The sequence below is a fragment of the Anas platyrhynchos genome, chromosome 1 (assembly GCF_047663525.1).
Source record: "Anas platyrhynchos isolate ZD024472 breed Pekin duck chromosome 1, IASCAAS_PekinDuck_T2T, whole genome shotgun sequence".
Lineage (NCBI taxonomy): Eukaryota > Metazoa > Chordata > Aves > Anseriformes > Anatidae > Anas > Anas platyrhynchos.
In genome coordinates, this window is record NC_092587.1 from 85,860,815 (window position 1) to 85,881,259 (window position 20,445).

Consider the following 20,445-nt stretch of genomic DNA (forward strand, 5'->3'; position numbering starts at 1 on the left):
ATCACCACTCACCCAGTGCCACCTGTGTGTCAGGAGGGGGTGGGCTGCATGGCCCACCCCATGAGCAGGGCATTCTCCAAGAAAACCTGGGGGCACCAGGGAGTGACTCCCTTAGCGGGGAGCAAGGGCCTGAATTTTATGGCTTTACTAGCTTGATGCAAAAGTCACTTATTTTTAAAAGGTGATTTGGAAAAGGCTGAGATCATTTTTTTTTCTGAAATGACAGGAAAAGAAAGGAGGTCTTTGCAGCTGGCTGAATTGAAATGAGTTAATTTGTTCCCATCTGAATGTTTGTTTTTAATGATGCTGGAGATATTATTCTGTTGTAAGACTAAAGTATTAAGCACGGCTAGAACTCTTGCCCGAATTACTATTTAGCTGATAACTAAATCTAATGAAAAGTAAATCATGTACACACAGGCCTTAATAAAACCTTGGTTTGCTATATCCTTCTCCCCTCAGTTAGAATATCATGTCCTATCTGGCATAAACCTTGAGCTTAAATAACAAGAAAGATTGGCTAATGAAGTTGTTTTTCCTTTTTCTTTTTTTCAAACTCTTGATTCAAGAGGTGTCTAAGCTCACACTGTAACATTTGTCCTCTTTTGACTTCCTGAGTGATGAGACTTTTTAACAAGTTAAGGAATTTGCATCTGGATCCGTACTTGAAGCACTTTAATGCTTGGGGGAGAGTTCTGCAGTGAGTGGCATTTTGGGAGGAATGAACTGCTAAGTTTGGATTGAGATTTTGCCCTATATTTCAAACATCCTAACTCTGGAGTGATTCAGCCTCTGCTTTCTGATTCAGGAAATTCCTTAGTTTTTAACTTCATAATAGAAAATTCAAGAAAGGAAAAAGCAACCTTTTCATAAAAGCTCTTGGTGTTTTATTTTTTTGCCTCCATTGCCATGGAAGTTGCCACAGAACTGACCTCCTATCTCTGAATTGTTCTTTGTTACAGATCCAGGTTTTTTTAAGTCTTCTTCTGCCATCAAAAAAAAAAAAAAAAAGCTAATAACAGCTATCAGAATATTAATTAAGAATAATTCTGTGCATCAGTGCTTTCCAGAATAAATGTGAAAAAACAGTAGTTCTGAAGGATACGGACCTCATCACCTACCACAATAAAAGGCTCTCTCCGAAACCTGCTGACATCACCTCTGACACCTAGTTTGCTCCTGGATTGATTTTGTTTCATTTTTGTTTGTTTATTTGTTTGTCTGTTGGTTTGGTTGCTTGCTTCTTGGCTTGTTTGGTTTTGTTTGTTTGTTTTTGTTGTTGTTACTGTAAATACCATAAAATCCTTTCTTTTCTGTCTGAGGCTTGTTGCAGCTACTCCTTTCCATCTGTTGAAACTCCTTAGCTTCTACCATCCTGTCACACACTGAAAAAAAATAATCTAGCGCTGTATCAAAAATGTTGGGGCTAGGTGTACAATTTATTTTGCTGGGCTCTCATAGTGCATCTCCTATGTCCCAAAGACTTCATGAGGTCTTTTCCTATTATGACTCACAAACAGAATCTCTCATATACTAAATTAACCTGAATGCAAATGTAACTCCCTTTGAAACCCTTCTCTTTTTTTTTTTCTTTTCTCAAAGCATTCATAAGCTACCATAATCAGGGATGTACAGCAGCAAGACAGACATCACTGTTTTGTCTTCCTAAGCCAAATTCAAGACCTCTTGCAAGAGCTCCGCTGTGGACACAGAACACATTCAAGGAAAGGAAAAATATTTTATACCTTTATGGGTGGTCATAGCTTGGGGTAGGCTAACAGAGAGTACATCTGCAAGGCACAAGATCACCCAACACCACAGAGTACTGGGAGGAATGAAGAAATAACTGTTTAGATGTAATTTGGAAGAGACTATCAAAAGGAAAGGTAACAGCAAGAATAAAATCCTCATGCTCTGTGATAAAGGTTGCTAGAAGCAGAAATGTCAGGGTTTTTGTTTTTTTTACTACTGTTCCTCTTGTCTGTATTTGAATGCATGTTAGTGAATGTGGGGTATTTGTTTTAAAGTCTCTTTCTTCCTTATCAAAGGCTGTCTTCTGACTTCACTCTGTGTTTTTGCTGGAAAGCTGCATTTAGTAATGTAAATGTGATTCTTCCCTGAAGCAGCTGCAAAGAGTGGCACAATTCTGTCTGCGCTTGCATCAGTAACACACATTAGCACAGAAAGAGAGCAGATTGATGGATGACATGGATGACTCAGAGGATTTATAATGCTTGTGCCCCATCCCTTCAGCTCCAGGACATCAGCTTGCATCTAAGCCCTGGACAAATTCTAGTGTCCCAGCTAAAGGAGCAGATCAAGACAATCCAAAGGAAGCAGGAGAAGGTGAACGTGAGGACAGAATAGCAAGCTGGTGGGTCTACTGAAGCCTTAACAAGTCTGTAAGTAAATGGCACTCCTCTTTCTAGTCCCTGGTATAAACGCACTTAAATGCAATATTAAGTTCCTCCCTTGCATGTAGTTCTTTGGTGTGCAAAGAGGTAATGTCTTTTAAATGACCGATCCAGGCTATCAATCTATTTTTGAAGCCTTATTTATTTGTCCTTGGGAGTGACTCCTTAAAAGTACAGGCCCGTCAGGTCTCACGAGTTTTAAAAAGCCTCCTCTGTCTCCCCATCTTTGTGCTACCATCAACTATTCCCACACCTCATGACCTTATAGCACAGCAATGTGCAACTTTGCTGTCTGCCAGGTGTGCCTTCTTGTTCTGCTCTGCGGTGAGCTGATTTCACAATGCAGGGCCAGGGACTATGCCATCGTGCCTTTTGGAGGCATGCATCTCCAATGTATGGCCCTGCTACACCGCTACAATACCTTTTATGAAGACCACATGAAGCTCGGATCGTAAGTACTATGAATGATCTGGGAAAGCCTGGGAGAACCAGAGACTAAAAGGGTTAAAATTCCCTAGTCTAATTTACCTGCTCCTCCTTCCCAAGGGAACTCAAAACCCCAAGGGTTCTTCGAGGCCTAAACCTGACTATAAGAATTACGGAGGTTTTGTTTTCCCTCTAGTTGGGGAATGGAAACCATGCTACGAACCTACGATTAATCACAACAAACCAGCAGCTCATGGCTAGAATACTAACTATGGAATACACAAGCAATGCTTTTGTGATCAATCTGTAAGGGTTTTGTTGTTGTTGTTTTTGTTTTGTGTTTTGTTTTTTGTTTTTTTTTAAGGGGGGGAAAAAAAGCACTGCCAAAAATGTGTTGAGTATTTTCAAATAATGAGTACATTCGAGGAAATTTTGATTTTGCTCAGGGACCATCTGCGTGCAGAGAAAGGAACTAAATTCTTTCAGCAAATTACTGGCTGCAAATTATTTTCTCAGCACTAGTTATGAATGTTGGAACTGCACAGCTGAAAACGCATTATTAAGCTGAGAACTTGGGATTTAGGGACCTTAGCTTGTGATTTTTTTTTTCTTTTCTTTTCTTTTCTTTTCTTTTTTTGTTCAAAGTGTCCCATGCTACAAGATTTGGAAATGTCAGGAGGTTCAAAAGCATCACCCTCAAGGTAAGGTACCCCAATATAATGGACAAGAACAATTTTTAGAGAATATTCATGTGGTGGTACCTGCAGAGGCATAAGGGGCAGCTATCAGTGATAGAAATGAACCGTCTTGGCTGCTGATGTAGAACTAAAATCTGTGTGATGAGTAAGAGAATGAAGCAAGGGAAGCTCAGCAAGTTGTTCAACTCCAGGACTGTCATAGCTAGCAAAACCCTGACATGGGCACTTCACCAGAGACTGGTCCAAAGGTATAGAGAAACATGGAATTTTCTTAGCTGGCCCATGTAGAGAGCAACCATTTCATTTCACCAAGCTGTGGGGATCGAGATGGGTGGTGCAAATTCAAAATGTGCTCGGTGGACCAATGTTGTATTAGAAGTCTCTTCCATGCCAGCCCTCGCACAGGTGTGTAGCTGCCTCGCTCTCACAAAATAAAAGCTACAGGATTCAGATTTTTGAAATATGGGTTTGATGTGCAAGGGGAACTGGAGTCCTCAATTTTGAAAGATTTTTTTCTATTAGGGAATATTCTGGAGAAAGGATTTTTTGTGTATGTATGTGACTCTTGTTTCAATGTGTGTTTTATTTTTATGAAAATGACGTGTCTTTCATTTAAACTGTTTCTTCTTGCATTATCTAATGTGTCACAAAATACATTTTCTAGAATTATCTTATGAAAAATAAACTTATGAAGAAAAAGCAGAGCTATTTTCCCCCACTCCCAGCTTTCCCCAGGAAGTTCTGGCTAATTTGACCTAATTTCATGTCACTTTTTGATTTCAGTACAGCAGGGCCTGCTGTATTAAGCCCTGTAATCACTGCTCACTCACTTTACTGTAACCAAAAAAAAAAAAAATCAGATTGCATGTTGTGAAATAATCTCATTATATTTCAGTTAATTGAATCCAGGAATACTTTAATCAAGCTGGGTGTAGACCAAAATGCCTGCTTGAAGACCTTAGAGATGTTCATATCTTGGTACAAATTTTGCAGATTAGTTTGAGGCTTGGAACATCATTTTCAACTCTCGAGGCTTGGTCTGAGCCCTGATGGAGAGGGAAGGGGAGGTAAAATTTCCTCTTCTGTCTCACATGTGATCCCTATGTCTTTTTCTAATGTATGCAGTCTGTCTGCCATCAGATACAAAAGCCTTGTGCCATGAGCAATCAGACTCAATGCTCATTTCCTGACCTAAACAGTTCTGGACTGGTCTCCTTCCCAATATAGAGCAATAGCTTGTTCCAGACAGAAATATTTAAGCGTGGACCCAAATCCAGCATTAGGAGTAATCTGTAGCCCCGTGTTACAGGTGATGGAAAGAATTACCAGAGGGATTCCAAGGATCGCTAGTTCAGCCTGAGATGCAAGTATTATTTGAGGATTACAATAAAGTGAAATTCAGCAATGTTATAAAATTAAATATATATATATATATATATATTTGTATTCTTGTATTTACTGCCTGCCATTCCTTTCCTAAAAGTCCAAAATACCTTTTTCTTTGTGCTTCTCTTGTCCTCTTGCCCCCCTCTCTCTCTTCTATTTTCTATTTGCATCCTTCTGTCTCTCTTTCTTTCTTCCCTTCCTTCCTTGCAGGAATGGACCTCTGAATTTCTTTCTTCTCTACATTGGATTTCCAAGCGTTGAAAGGCTTCTGATCCATTAAAGACTTCATGGCAGGAGGTTGTTTACTGATTCAAGGGACATCTATAGATAATATTGATTCTAATAATAGCCTACCCACAGCTTTGCAGGAAAAAGTATTCCTTCTGGCACCTTATTTCTGCACCCCAAAAAGTGACTTCACTCCTGTGAAACAATGGAGAGTCTCCAAAAGAGAGGAAGAGGCAGAAAGTGAAGCAATGAAGTAAAAAAAGTGTGAAAACATCAGGAAGAGGAGGAAGGAGTCCTGAAGATGGATCATGGAGGAAAGGGTGAAGGAGGGGAAAAGTGACAGGAAAGATCAAGAAAAGAAGGGGAAAAGGTGACAGCATATGTGCTTGGGAAATGAATGTAGAGGATGAAGAGAAAGCAAAGGGGGGGAGGTGTGTGTATGTGTGTGGAGGGAGAGATTAAAAGAGGCAGTAACAGAAAGAAGTGAAGTTGTCTAACATGTAGAGATGGGAAGTGACATGTTTGTTTGAATTCTGGGGCTGCTCAGCCTGGCTGCACTCTGGTTTCTGCCTTTGATCAGCTGCATGGCAGACTGGTGTCAGATCAGAAAGCAAATGAGATGATAAAGCGGCTGAGGCTGCAGTGAGTTTAACAGCAGCAGAGTGGCAGGGGATGGAGGGGGAGAAACTGAATGAGGTGAATGCTCTCTGTGCTTTGGTTCGCAGGGTCCTGGTGGCGAATGCGGCTGCCTCCCCTGCAGAGAGGCTGAGCTTGGAGGGAGCAAGAAGCTCGGATGCACCGGGCACCTGCAGGAGAAGGACTCATCGCTCCGTGCTGGTACCGTTGTCGGCAGTGCTCTCGCCGACTGCAAGACTGGTGGAAGCATCAAAGGGGGTTAGTGGGCTGACAGAGTGATTAAAAATATCGACTCCTGCTTTAGCTCTTGCCTGCTTTAGCTCTGCTTGCTTTCCAGTTTTTGGGTTTGCTGTGGCTAGCAGAAAAGCAGGCAAGTGTGGGAAGCTTTCTTGTGGCTGGCACTTATCACTTACGGGTTAGGGGTAAACGGATAGAAAAGGGAGGCTTTGCTCAGGGGAGGAAAAATGACTATCCCATCGGCTGCCTAAGACGGTCACTGGGACAGACACTGTGTTCTGACTTCACTCTCTGTCCTCCCTGTTGTCTAGGAGGAGGAGGGAGAAGGAAAGATTGATCTTGTGGGTGGAAATTCAGGACTGCAAAGGTCAAACAGAAAGGACAAGGATCCCCAGTAGCCAGCATAGCTCAGCCACACACTGATCTCATCGTCATTTTTGGTAAGTTCTGGTGCAGTGTCCAAGCAGAAGCCTTGGAGGAAGGGTCCAGGACTGGGAAGGAGCTCATGGAGCTATCAGGAATGCAAGGGGCTGGAGGCGGTGATTTCTGCAAGGTGAAGTGGGAAGGGTGATTGATCAGGGTCCTGAGCACTCTTACATGACAAGGACAGCCTACGTAGTGTCCACAAAGGTCCATACAGGCCCCTTCCCTCTGGAGTAAAATTACTCTTTCTTTTCCACTCAGTGCCCTTGGAATGTGTGCCTAATGATGATCAATGAAAATAGAAGCCCTGTTGCAGCGAGACTCATGAGGTCCTGCTCACAGCTGGCACACCGAGGCACGGCTGTAAAAAGAAGATGCTGGGCATTAGGACTGATAGTCCCACCAGATTCCTCCTCACCTTGGAAAACCCTTGTCTCCTCCCAGCAGGGGAGATGGGCCGCCTGTCCTGGTGTGGATAGTGGTATGCCAGCCAGATGCTCTGCGAGCAGGTAACGTGACATCTCTGCCTTGTTTGTCACAATTTGTATCGCTGGGTTTAGATTTCCTATCTTTGTTCCTCTGCAGAGCGTTATATTGACTCAATTTCCTGGTAGCAGTGTCTATTCCGGGCAAGTTGTGTCCCGATGCAGGAACCCAAGTGCTCTAAACACTTCCTGGCACAGATGCTGGGTTTTTGACAGCTCTATCATGCCACTCCCGGAGTGAGGATTTCTACAATGATGTTCTGGGGGCGGAGGTTGAAAGAAGTTTAGGATATCACAGAACTAATTAAATGCAAACTAGGCTGCCTGCAGAAAGCCGTGCATGCTGGTTGCTATGTTTCTGGCAGGAACAGACTGGGAGAAGGGGGGCTGAGGGGGTGCTGTTTGTTTTTTCTCTTTAAAATGAAGACGCCGACAAAGTTCTGGTTACTCGTGAGCCTTTGAAATGGGGATGAAACATGAATTCTCGCAGCCATAAAAAGAAGGGAAGGGAGAAGAGGAGGTAGGATTAGGATCGATGAATGGATGGCTGGCTTAGATAGAAAAGGGGAGCAGGGGGTTGTTTCTGTTTGTATTCATACATTGTTATCTCTGCATTGACAGATGCTTTGCTTCCTAGATCACCCCCAATTAATATGGAGGTTTTGCGCTCTCCTTTCAAAACGGTTCCTCGTAAATTACCTTGAATTGCAAACCTTCAGAGCACTTGAAGCTTGACAAAAATATACTCTGTGCCCGTGTCAGCTACCCATCACCAAGGGCCAGCAGGATCTGGTTTCCTTTGCGAGGGAGGAACTGAAAGGACTAAATAAGCATGCAAACACATGTGCATCCAGACTCACTAAATCAGTCCTTCTTTCATTAGTCCTCTGTGGGTAATAGGAGGACATGTTAAGCACAGCTTTCAGCTTCTTCACCTGAGTAACACGGGGGGATAATTAAGGACTTGCCTGAGAGAGCAAAGAGAGAGACAGAAGAAAGAATGAAGGACTTTGAGGAGGGAATGAATAAGCTAACTGGGATCAATTCAAAAGTGAAGTTGGCTTTGAAGAACACCCACTGAAGGTATTCAACCTGCTGGAATGAAAGAGTTCCTCAAACACCCGTGTGGAAATCAATATCGAGCTACCTGGGGCTGCTTTCATGTGAATCCTCAGGAAAAAGAGAATAGACTAGTTCAAAGAATGGGGCTTCAGCGATGCCAGGCAATGCTTTAAACATCTTCCTGGATCATGGCACAAACTGGCCAGTGACAGAGGCCAGGGAGAATAAAAATAAGCAGCACGGGACAGGGAAGGAGCTGCAGGCACGGCTCGGTTGAGTGTTAAGGACAGGAAAGCCCATTGAGCACAGGGCAAGTCAGAGCTGTACCAGATGGTTTGAGAGCTACGAGAGTGGCAGCTATAAATGTGGGGGACAGGGTGCCAGGTGCTCTGAATAAGGATGGCCGGGATGATTTAGAGACAACATGCCACCTGTCACAAGCAAGGGGCGTCCCGCCAGCTGGCAGCCCCTGCCACGCTGTCCCTACACACACGTGTGTTAGGGGGTGAGCACTTGGTGCTGGTGGTGAGGCGGGACGGCATGCCAGCAGGCAGGGACACCGGCTGCCTAGTCCAAGTGCAAGCAGGGTGTGCTGGCACGTTGAGGCTGACCTTGCTACCTTTCCCTCACAGTGCTGAGATGCGTGCATTGACGTGGTGAGGGCAGGTCTGCAGTCTAGGATGTCACCCAGGAAGAGTTTTGCAGGCTCCTCTTGCTCCTTTTGCTGCATAGCCGGCAGTGCCTGTGTTCTCAGGACCATGTCACAGCTCCTCGCTTACCTCCCCTACCCCAGGCTGCAGCCCTCTGCGGAGAACATGAGTGGTGGCAGTGTCCCAGCAGGGGACTGGGAGCCCAGAAGGAGAGAATAGGGTGGTTTAAACTCACGGTTGGCATGTCCAAATAGCCCAGGGCATAGACACAGCTGCAAAGGGCTCCTTGCCATAAGCAGAAAATGTTAGGCTGGTGCAAGGCAATAGAGTGGGCGGGAGCATTACAGGCGAGAGTGGCACAAGGTCTCCTGCCTTCCCTAAAGCTCCTTTTGGGGAAGGATGGTACTAAACTCTCGGTCACACGCAATCATACAAAGTCTGCAACCATTGCCAAGCCGGGAGCCAGCCCCTTCCTGCTGGAAACCTCTTCTCCTTAATGATAGCGCCCTGCTCTAACGAACGACAATTTCTGTGACAGCACAAAATAAATGGGGAACACTCTCAATCTGAAGTTTGTATTGAATTAAATATTACAGCATTGATTGGGTTATTCATTTAGCATCTCACTCAATAAACATCTCTTGCAGCACATGTTTCTCCATTTATCTTACCTTGTCGTGGAAGCCAGGCTTACCCACCACACTCAGCACTGGCTCAGGCAGCAGAAGGGAGGATGAGTGGGCCAGGAAAGGTAAATTCAGCATTTTTTTCCAAAGATTGAGAGCTCTTCTGAGGAGTTACAAAGTAGAACAGAGCTATGGTATGCAGAGAAGAGGTAGTTGCCTCTCCCAGAGCTGGTCAAAACTGGTGCAGCCCTCCATGGTCTTGGCTAAGGTGTAACTCAAGCTTAAAACCCAGGACAATCAAAACACAGGGAGAGCAAATAACAAGGAAAGCTAGCACAGTCCTGAGGGCTTATCTATGGCCTGTTTCTCCAGGAGCTCCTGTTTTAATGCCCCAGTAAATTGTTTCTGCGGCTGAAAGAATGCAAAACCTAATCTGATCCTGTTACTTAATCAGGAATATTATGGGAGGACCGGAGATATTTTAGACTCCATTCCTTAGAAAATACTTGTGAGGCTAGAAAACCCCATAAAAATGTCAATGCAAATCCATTTGGGTGTAGGCAGTGCATCCACTCTTAGCCTGTAAAATGCTTGGTAGGCTTTTGGGCTCCGTCAGTAATACAGGAGCCATTCTGGGAGATGGAATGCAATTACTAGGACTAGTTGATACCAATTTATTTAGTGAATTTGCTTTATTCTGCTCAAGATCTGATCACGGCTGCCTAAATTTGTTTGTTGTTTGTATTTGTTCATTGAATTATTTGTGCAGGTAAATTATAGCCTATTAATCATGTTTATTATGACAGTGCCTAGGGATTGACCAAGAATGCACCCCCTCTGCCTGTTTTCTGGGTAGTGTGCAAAGACAGAATAATAGGCAATCCCTGGCCTCATTTATGTGTGAATTGAGTGCTTTGATTATTTGCTATTTGTCAGATGTTGGCTGTTTAAGTTGTTTAGCATTCTTTGTTTTCCTTAAACCTGGTAACAAAAGCTCTTCAAGTAAGAATTAAACATTGTAAAAAATGACTGGAGCTTTGGCTTTCTCGGAAGGTGGGTGGTGGGCTGGGACAGTGGAGGTGAGAAAATTCTCTAAGAAGAGAGAAAGAACAGTCAGACCCTAATTTTTCCAAATTGCTGCATGCCTTGCTGAGTGGGGGAGTGCAGAAGCTGTATACAATAATGACTTTCCATTCCTTTTTCTCCCATCATGCTGTTTTGTTGCACATACCTGTATAAGAATATTTCAGTAGTCGGAGCTGGATTCTTCCTTATTTGTTTGCTTAATACAGGGACTCAAAGTTAGTGCCTTGTTCTAAGCTCAGCAGTCTCTGATTCAGCTATGACACCGCTCTCCAGACAGAAGCCCTGCTCCTTGGTGGCACATATTTTCTGGAACATGATTTTTTGCAAAAATCTAGGATTGCCGTACAGTTCTGAAGATGTGCCTTTCCCAGCTGATAAGAAACATCTTACAGCATCTGAAGGTCTGATAAAGCCACAACACAAGCTCTCTTTAGTCCTTTGACCCTTGTGTTCCCTGCCTCCAAAATGGGTTGCAACTGATTCTTTTCCATAAGACTACTCTTCTCAGTGAGCTGCCATCATTGCATCATGTTGATCCCTTTTCCTTTTGTTGCCTATTTTACTTTTCTTTGTTTTTATCCTTCTCCTGTCTTGTCTTCTATTCATTTCTCAGCATCCTTTAAGTATCATCATAAAAATCTGGGGCTGAACTTCGTGAAGGGTTCTTTCCTTCCTAGTGGACAATTTCATTCATTTTCCTCATGTTCAGATGAAAATTCAGGAACTGGAATTCTCCTCACTATCAAAGGTGCCCAAACAGGTTAAACTAAACTCCTGTCTAGGGAGTTCCTGTTCACCATGGTTTACCATGTAAAGTTGAGCCCAAAAATTGAAAAGATTTTCTAGCAAAAGGAAAATCTTAAAATTTCAGAATGAATCTCCACTTTCCACTTTAAACAGTGAAGTTAAAATATTTTACTTCAACCTTACTCAGTAAGAATTTAATACGGTGTCACAGTGGCAAGTCTAGTTCTTGGGATCATCATCTTAGGACTCATCTCTATGCAAGACCACCTTCCCAGTGGAGAACAGACTTACACGTTTTCAAATCTCAGCTTCCGTAAGGTCCTGCAACAGCATTTAAGGAACAACACTGCTTTTTGCCTCCATTTCCAACTTAAAGTTTATTTAGTGAAAATCCTAGGGTTCAGTTCAAGGATAATATAAACAATTCCAATGGGTGTTTTTTGACCAAATATTATTAAGACCTTTGAAAACCTTTTGTATTCAATACTAGAATTTTGTTGGGTATAGAGTTCTGTTCCTTAAAGCTGGTATTTTTGTGAATTTTCCTCCCTTTCTTCCTCTCTTTTTCTCTTTCTGGACTGCTTGTTCTGACATACAGCTAACCAAAGTGAAGTGTCTTTCTTTGAGAGAATTCTCATGCTTGTTATTTATCTCCACTCCCATGCCTTTTAGCACCCTTGTTTCTCTCCAGATAATGTGAACCTCAAGGAAAGCAGAGAGATGGAAGCAAGAGAGGCACGTGGGAGGACTAATCCCAGAGGATACTATGATCTGCTGAGTTTTCAGTTTGAAGTTCTGGAGCTGAAGGCTTGCATTCCCTGGTGGACTAGAAATAGCTGCAGATATGAAGCTTGACATTAATGCACTGTGGTTTAAATCTTTGTATGCTCACAAACCAGGAGTCATCGTAGTTACATGGCACAATGAAATGTGCAGGCCAAAACAAATAAATGCTGTTAGTCTGGAAAGGGAATAGAAGCATTTCAAATCATGCCTTTGAAGAATAGTTCTTCCTGGTGCTTATTTGATTTTGTTATACATATACACAGTATTCAAGCTAAATGCCTCTGCTAGCTCAATTACTACAGTTTACTTACCAAGGCTCTGTTAAATGCTTTCAAGCACAAGTCCCTTCTGTACTATTAAAGAAGCTTTCCATTTCTGCGATACTGTATTAAGCTTCACACTTCCACTCCCTAGTGGACTTTGTCTTGTAACTGGATCCTAATACATCCTATTATATGAACCTGAAGGACTGGGAAGTGCTGTGCTACAGAAAGACATTTAGGATCTGCTCTCCTAAATCTCTCAAAGAAGAGAATTTCATGCCTTGCATCATTTTGCAAATTTTCAAAAGTATGCCAGAAGCCTGGCTGTTTTACCTAAGACCACATTTTGCTTGTGTTCATTGGATTTCGGTTAAAATGGTGACTGGGATGAGGAGAAACACAGCCCGGCTCCTCTCAGGAGGCTCTCTGACCCAATTACTGTGCAAGCTCTTGAACCTGTAGTCTCCAAGCGATACCACAGGCAGCCAAGTGGGCAGCAAGTTGTAGCAGTGAGGGAATATCATTATTGACAGCAGTAGGAAACAGGAACTCCGAATTCTTCTGCTGAGCCTGAGACAGAGAGCCCTCCCAAAATACCCATGGTGAGGTCTCCCTTGTGTGCAGAGGAATGAAACTATATCCCCAACTGCCCAGCAAATCTCTGCTGAATTTCATCTAGTGCCACAAAACCTGCTTCTCTGTTGGCTGGTGTCTCAGAATGTTAGCTGTTTGCAAACATGCTGCTACCCATGTGTTTACTTGTGATTATCCCAAAGGCATATTCGCATATTCCACAGGCACTTCATGTTTTAGGTTAAAAAGAAAAATCATATGGAAATTTAAGCAGGAAAAGATACACTGTGCTGTGTTTAAAAACAAGGACTGGGCTGTGATATGACTTTAATGACTAATCACAACAGAGGAAAACCAATAGACATTATAGGTGGATTGCTCAACCCGTGCTTCCTAAAATAATAATAATTAAAAACAAAGAAAAAAGTTTTTCTAGGTGGGGACCCTCAACATTTACTAAAACCTGGCCCACCTCCTGTTTGAGAAGCTGCCATGCAGGCACCTCCCCTTCCATTCAGAACCAGGAAGAATGTGTTTCTTCTCCTTGGCAAATTAATAATATCCCTGTGACAGCTCCAATGATCGCTTACACGGAGACGTCGTATGCTGAGGGTATTTGGTGTATTGTTAACATCCTTAAATGTGATTTAGCATCTTGAAATGAAGAGAAGCTGGAATTACAGGACCATCAGATCTGCATCACCTGTGTTTAACATCTGTGAGCTCAGAAATGGAGGGAGGAAAGAGATTTTCAGAGACTGCCACTGCTAAGGATCTGCCACAAGACTAATGAGAGGCTGGGGCAGGACTGCTTGGATGAAGTCTCTCTTTTCTGCAAGCAACTGAGTCCTACCTGTTGGTGCAGAGGTATCCCCAAGAGGCCAAATAAATAAATAGATAAGTTAATTTCCACTTGCAAAGAGAAATCTCACCTGTTTCTAATGCATGTTAGTTGTATTTGCCATGTAAGGTTCTGTTTGCCCTGGGGTGAAAAGACTCTAAGTGAACAACAAATTCCTGGTTACACCTCATACAATATATGGCAGACCATGGTCTCCTTTATGAGCAGGTCCAGGGACAAAACAGAAATCTTCTTGCAGAGTCCAGGCAGACAGCTGTGAGTTAGACCAGAAAGTCATCCGCTCCACCTGGGGACAAGCAGAAAAGGTGAGCTTTTTCATATGGAACTCGTGCCATCCTTAATCATTTCCTTTGGTGTGTGTGTCCTCCTTTGAAACTGAGATAATCCAGTGACTGGAGAATGCTTTGAGAGAGTCTCCGCTTTACATTTCTGGTAGCATCCCTCTGCCTCCAAGATCTTTCAGACTGCATTACATGTATTATCTTTATGCCTGCAGGGAGGAGGCACAACTACCCCACTGCTTTCATGCAGCAAATGAAGCCTGTAAGCATCAGAAAGAGGTACCACTCTGGAAACTGTAGCTCTCAGCTGTCAATAGTTGCTGTACTGCAGGGCTGGGAAGCCTGCAGCGTTATTCAATAGTAGGCTAATGCAAACTTTGGGGTCTCTATACCTGTGTGGCAAAAATGCCAAAGGTCACATAGTGAATTTAGTGCAGATTAACTGATAACAAGAGTGTGTTGATGGGGGAAATGTTTCTGCAGGCTTTGCGCTGTAACGGGGATTGCCTGTGCATGTTCTTTTATATTTAAGCCAAATCAGGTGGTGTCCTGTTTACCAAAAATGGGAATAAGGCAGGCGTGTACTCCTCATAGCGTGCAGATGAGAAATGACAATATTTGCCAGTGCCTGGTTCAGGTTGCGCTTACAGAACTGCATCCACTGGTGCTGTACAGATATATGGTGCTGAAAGGCTTGCAGGCGCACAGCCTGAAACATGGCAATATTATCCCCACTAACTTCTAACACAGCATTCATTCTGGAAGCCCAACATTTAAGTGACAGGGAGACAGCTTTTATTTTTACAGGAATAGCAATGTGAAGCTATTTGTGATGGTGGGAAACCCCTGCCTAACATCTGCCGTGGCTTTATGGAATTGCAATGGTAGAATAAGGCTAAGCTGTGGTACCGAAACGCACAAACATCTCCGAGCTGTGGGCTTTCTCTTCACAGTGGGAAGGCAGGTGGCAGTGAGGATGAGCCACATTCCCTGGCAGGCGATGAGCAGCAGGTCCACGTGAGGTGCCCAAGCCTTCCCTCCCAGCCTGGGGACAATCCGTAAGGATGCTGTTTAGCCAATACATATTTTCCTCTTTAGTACATAATGGTAACCTGAATAAAAGGTTTGAATTACAAAGCAGGCTCACCCAGCACATTCCCTGAGCAATGACTGCCATTTACGTCAAGAAAATAAAGAAGGAGAGAGCAAGCAGGAGCACATGGGCAGAAGTGACTGAGAGTAAGGGAAAGCAGGCGACTGAGGCAGCAAGCTGGAAGTGAGAAGCTTACCCTGCCGAAACGAAATTAAAGAAAGCCACAATGACAAAGGAAATTTGATTAAATAAAAAAAAAAAAAAAAGGTAGATTGTTATTATTGGAAAGTTGAGTGCTTTGTTCCAGCAACAAGGCAATATCATTCACAAAAGCCTAATAATGATCAGTCCGCTCCCCTTTTCCCGTTTTTCCCGTGGCTCTTCGCCTGCCTTGCTGTTCCCTGCAGCCAGCCAGTGAACTGAGCCTGGGGAGGTGCAGGGGACGTGGGTGGTGGGGACGTGGAGATGTGGGGCTGGGGCAACCCACGTCCACGTATAGTTCCCCCTCTCTCCCCACCTCTCCTTTTGCATCTCTCACACAGCCCCTTTGCCTTCTCTTTCCTTCTCCTCTGGTGCCCTTCATTCCCTCCCTGCCCCTCTCTCCATCCTTCCCTCCCTCCCTCCCTCTCACTATTTTTCCTTCTCTCTACCCCCTCCATCTCCCCTGCCCTCTTCCCCATCGCTCAGCTGTGCCTCTCCTTTCCCCACTTCGCTCTCCCTCTCTCTCGCTGCCTGCGCTGTGTTACTAATGTGCAGTAATGGTATGGCTGGAAAGTCATTTGCGCTCCCCTTCTCTTTATTTTTTTCCCGCAGTATTATTAAAACTGCTCCATCACTGGCTGTAATGGGAGCGTCTGTATTTTCTCCCTCGCCCGTATCCCTGACATGACATAATGCCTGCCCTCACCAAGACGCTATAACACCGAGGTAATTGAAACATAACTCACCGTAAATTACAGACCGTTGTTCCAGGCAGGGCCCTGGCCATGCTTCCTGGAGCTCATTCCAACTGGAAGCTAAACATTGCTTTAAAAGGGATGCTTAAGCAAAACAAAGCCATTTAAAGAGCAACACAAACATGGGGAGGGAGGGGAGCATGGGGCTTGGGCTCTCCTGGAAATGTGGGCTCCCACCTGCACGGCACCAGGTGCTTCTGGTGGCGTTTCTTTGCTCTGTGGGTACTGAGTGGGTGCACCGGGGCTGAGGTGTCCTTCCTGAAGTAGGGACCAGCATACTGGACGCATCCCTGTCCTCAGAGAGGCCGAGGACAGAGTAGGACATGGGATGAACTTCTTAACTAAAATGTTTTTGCTTGACAGGTCCAAGGTTTTGATGGGAAGCTTGCCAAGCCAACGTGCCCTAGTGCCTACCAGAGGTGCCACAACCTAAGGCTCTGCCTATCCTTGTGGAATCCGAGTTCTTCCATTTCGAATGCGTGACACCTAAATACAAGACATAAATCAATGTGGGCTGCAGGGCCCTCAACACTGCAGGAGACCACACACACATTCCTAAAACTAGCAGCAGACAGAAGACGCTCAACTGTTTGCTGACCCTGAGACCTGAAGGATCTTCAGCTGTCGAAAGCTCACGGTTTGGTTGCAGGTGTCACACCTGTCTGCTGAATAAGCTCAGGTAAGTCGCTTCACTTTTCTCCATGCCTCAGTTTCCCCTTCCACAATAGAAGGGTAAAATTACCAGCCATGTTTGTTGAGCACCCTGTGATACAGTGAGTTAAAAGGATATGAAGGTGAAGCAGGAATAATTACCCCACTGCTGGTGATGGAGGCATGAGCTGCTAGGAAACATCATTTTTTAGTCAGAAAGCAGCCCTGGAAATCAGGACCCCTGGGCTTTGCTTTTGACTCTTGCTCTAGCAGGCTCTGTGCCCTCCACACTGACATCCCATGGCTCAGCTCTCCCTCCCTGTGGCATCACACAGGGAAGTGGCTGCTTCAGTTTTGGGGCTGTCATCCCTTGAATTCTGGGAAATTTTGAGCAAAAGTGTTTTTTTTTTTTTCTTTTTTTTCTTTTTTTCTTTTTTTTAAAAAAATAGAAGAATAAAGAAAATGTGCAGTGATTTTTCTTTAGCAATGGAAGTGAGTATTTGGAAACTTTGAAAAGGTCAGGATTAGACAGAACAGCCTATCTCTCACAAACACGAATTGGAGTCTCTCCAGGGCCTTTCCATTTATTGTCAGTGGACACCGTGGCCCAAATTCATGCCTTGGTGTCATGGGGCTGATGTTGTAGGAATAACAGGGTCTTGTGAGAAAAAGCCCTCGTTGCAGTCCTTTGCAAAATACAAAGTGCTTTATTTTAGGGAATGAGATTTACTGTTTGTCCAGGATGAAATGGCGAAAACTCAGGGAACTATGACCCTGCGACTGCCCGAGTTTTCCCCGGGGCCCTTCACAGTCAAAACTATTACAGCCAGCAACCTAGAAGCCACTGTAAACCACCCTGGAAGAACCCGTGGACCCCCTTTAAGGGCAGGCTCTCTGGCAGCCAGAGAAAAGTCCCCTCGGTGCGATGCCACGCGGTGGGTATATCCACCAGGGCTGCATGCTCTGGGTGATGCATAGGCTCACAATTGATTACTGCAGAGCCACGGGAACAGGGGACGCAGCTGCAGAAGTGAAGCCTTGGCAGCGTCCACTCTGCAGCATTAAGCACTACGTGTCTGAAGCGGGGCTGGCAACGGAGGGCAATTAGCTGGGGGGGCTGCAGGGCTGCTCCGTGGGTGTCCCGTGCTCCCACCCTGCCCTGCCTCTCCCCTCCCACCTTCCTGGGCTCCACACCTGCTTGGGGACAGAAGCAGCCGGGCTGGGGACAACAAAATATTGCATGAAGGAGCCTGCCCTTCTGTCCTGTGGCTTAGCACCTGCAGCAGGGGGATGTGGTGTCCCAAGCCCCTCCTGCTTGGGCAGCAGCAGCTGCAGCAGCAGCAGTGCGGCGGTGCCATAGGTGCGTGCTCTCCCACCCCCAGCTTTCCCTGGTGCCTGCTTTGAGTTGATTGCTTTCTGTGAGGCCTGCCACATGCCCCTTGAAAGTGTTTCCATCAACCTTCTTACCGTAGCTAAGGTTTCAGCAATCTCACCCCTCCTCTCCTTGACATTATTAGTTTATCTTTGTCCACTGGCAAAGTTCCCGAGCAATTCAACAATAACAGTTGTTTCTCTGTGGCTGAAAAAGTCATCTCTAGCTCTGGCTGTTATTGATCATCTTACAGGAACCGGACATTTTCTTTTCCTTTCCCATTTTTTAAAATACATATTTTGAGTGAGTTTCAGTCAATTTTAGTGCTCATGAAAGTGAAAGACTGATGGTGTTGACTAGAGCTAAACTTAGCTCTGTACAGCTTCCTCTATGCACACACATCTCTGCTAATGCACCGCTGGCCTGCAGCAACTTTTGGCTCTCCCACCCGGGTGAGCTCTGTCTGGACACACGTGGCAGAACTGGCACGGGATCGGCTCTGCTCTTTCAGGTGTCTCTCTCTCCAGCAGCCACAAATGTGCTTTGATCTTTCCACAGGGCAGTTTTGTGCTGCGATTGCTCACGCAGACCTTGCAGGATTAGCTGTGGTGAGCGGGAGGGCTGCTCTGTTCACAAGATGGGTAGGACATGGCAGGGTGATACGCTGTTCGCACTGCACTCATCTTCCAGCAGCTCCAGGCTTATACTGAAATCCGATGGAGCCCTTAACCATCTCATGGCACTGTTTCTCTCATCTTCTGCAGTTTACAGGCACAGCTCTTAGCTGAGGCTAGCCAGAATGAATCAAACTGTGCCTGGGATGCCTCCTACCCTTTTGCCACCCATGCAGGCAAATAGCTGTCCAGCTTCAGTCTGTCCAAGCAGACAGGGTGGCAGAGACAAGTGACCTACTTCTTGAGAAGCCCTGGTACTTCAAGCATCCCCGCTTTCCATCAGCCCTCTAGGAATCACATGCTCACCCCCTGAGGAAAGTACTGAATTGTAACTCCCATGTCAAATCACCATTTCTAAATGAAATACTAAAAAGTCTAACCTGTCATTTCATTTTCAGGGTATTGTTCCTTTTTAAAAATAAAAAAAAAAATCAACATATGCTGTAACCTCTTTGGTGGAGGGGGGAAAAGCATTTGAGGCTAAAACAAAAATTGAGTTTTTGATTTTGAAGCATTGATTCAAAATAGAGGGGAGGAATTCATTTTGAATCAATTCAGAATTTCTGGTGAGAACATACTCATTTTTCCCTTGTCTTCTTTCTCCTCTCCTCCTCCCTTCCCCCACTGTAGTCTAGCAGGTAAAGGAAAAATAACAGCTAGCAAGGACACATCAGTGATGCTGGAGTTTTCATTAAACTGTTTTAAGTTGGGGCAATGAATATATTCATCTTCCACCCTGAGTGGGAAAACGTAGCACGTCCCTCTCCTGTAGCAAGCTTGAGAACAAAATGGCTGTTGTCTCAGCAAACCAACTGAGATCCTAAATATTTAGTGCTCAGAAAGCTCTCCCCTTGGTAGTCACGCAGGTGGGCAGAGATGGGCACTGCTACCTCTTTCTGCTGTGCTCTGCCACCTGCATCCCCCCTGATGGCTCCGTAGGGACCGAGCTCCAGGCTGTGGGTTCCCCTGGGGTCCCCGTCCTCCCCGGCAGACCCGCCCCAGGCGCTGGAGCCAAGCTGCCTTGCATTTAATTGTGTTGCTTTCCTCGGCTTGTTTTCCACCCGGATCCTGTTTGTCCCAGGTCCCCAAGGAAAGCTCTGGGCCGCTCAGTTAATTGGAAGTGGCTAAAGCCACGGACGGCAGCGATGGAGGTGGAGGTGGCATTGTTGGGTTCAATTTGTGGAGACTGTTGGAAAGCTCTGTCTTAGTTCAGCAGTCATTCGCTATTAGGGTGAGATGCTTGTCTGGGCACCTGCGGGAGATTTCCGAGATGTCCCAGGGGCCTGAGGAAGTGACGGCAATTATCTTTATCTGTGCTGTGTTTTATTAAATAATGGTGAAGACCGAAAGAGCTGGAAAGGAGTAGAGTGGGTAATGCTGAGTAATAGGCTGTGGGAACAAGGCATGTGTTGGGACACGAGTAAGGGGCATGCACACACACTGCAAGGTATACGAAGAAGTGAATGAGCAAAAGGAACGGAGCAGGGAAAGGGCTGGAGCCCGGGAAGGGCTGCAGTGCTTAGGTTTATGCTGATGGCACGTCTTTCCACTTGGGCAAATGGACGGATTCCCTCTCTAAATCACTCCAACGTGATTTTAATAGCAGGCAGAGGTGGCTTTCAGATAATAAATGGGTACTAAACCCTAAAGAGACGCAGGCTGTGTCATACAGAACAGATGGTAAATTAAAAAGAATGGAAGCCCGCGACTTCGCTTAGCTCTGCTCCGAGCCGGGGAGCTCTCACTCTTGTTATGCTAAGTATTTAGTATTTACACTGAAAGGTTGCTTCTTCGCCTGCCCTGACTTGGAAGATCGCAATTATGTATAAT

General features: G+C 45.0%; 1 long non-coding RNA gene across 3 annotated transcripts in view; it reads left to right on the plus strand.

Moving 5' to 3' along the window:
• Positions 1 to 20,445, plus strand: part of LOC106016328 (uncharacterized) — a 108,299-nt gene that overhangs the window by 75,957 nt on the left and 11,897 nt on the right. Inside the window, exons 3-11 of one of the 3 annotated variants that reach the window (XR_011812377.1) lie at positions 2,254 to 2,402; positions 5,285 to 5,522; positions 5,878 to 6,046; positions 6,337 to 6,465; positions 6,710 to 6,957; positions 9,293 to 9,396; positions 10,564 to 13,893; positions 15,776 to 15,889; positions 16,282 to 16,597. This is a non-coding gene — a long non-coding RNA (uncharacterized lncRNA). Of the gene's footprint in view, positions 1 to 2,253; positions 2,403 to 3,485; positions 3,542 to 5,284; positions 5,523 to 5,877; positions 6,047 to 6,336; positions 6,466 to 6,709; positions 13,894 to 15,775; positions 15,890 to 16,281; positions 16,598 to 20,445 lie in introns of those variants that run through there. The other 2 variants (XR_011812376.1, XR_011812378.1) reach the window with 2 other exon arrangements.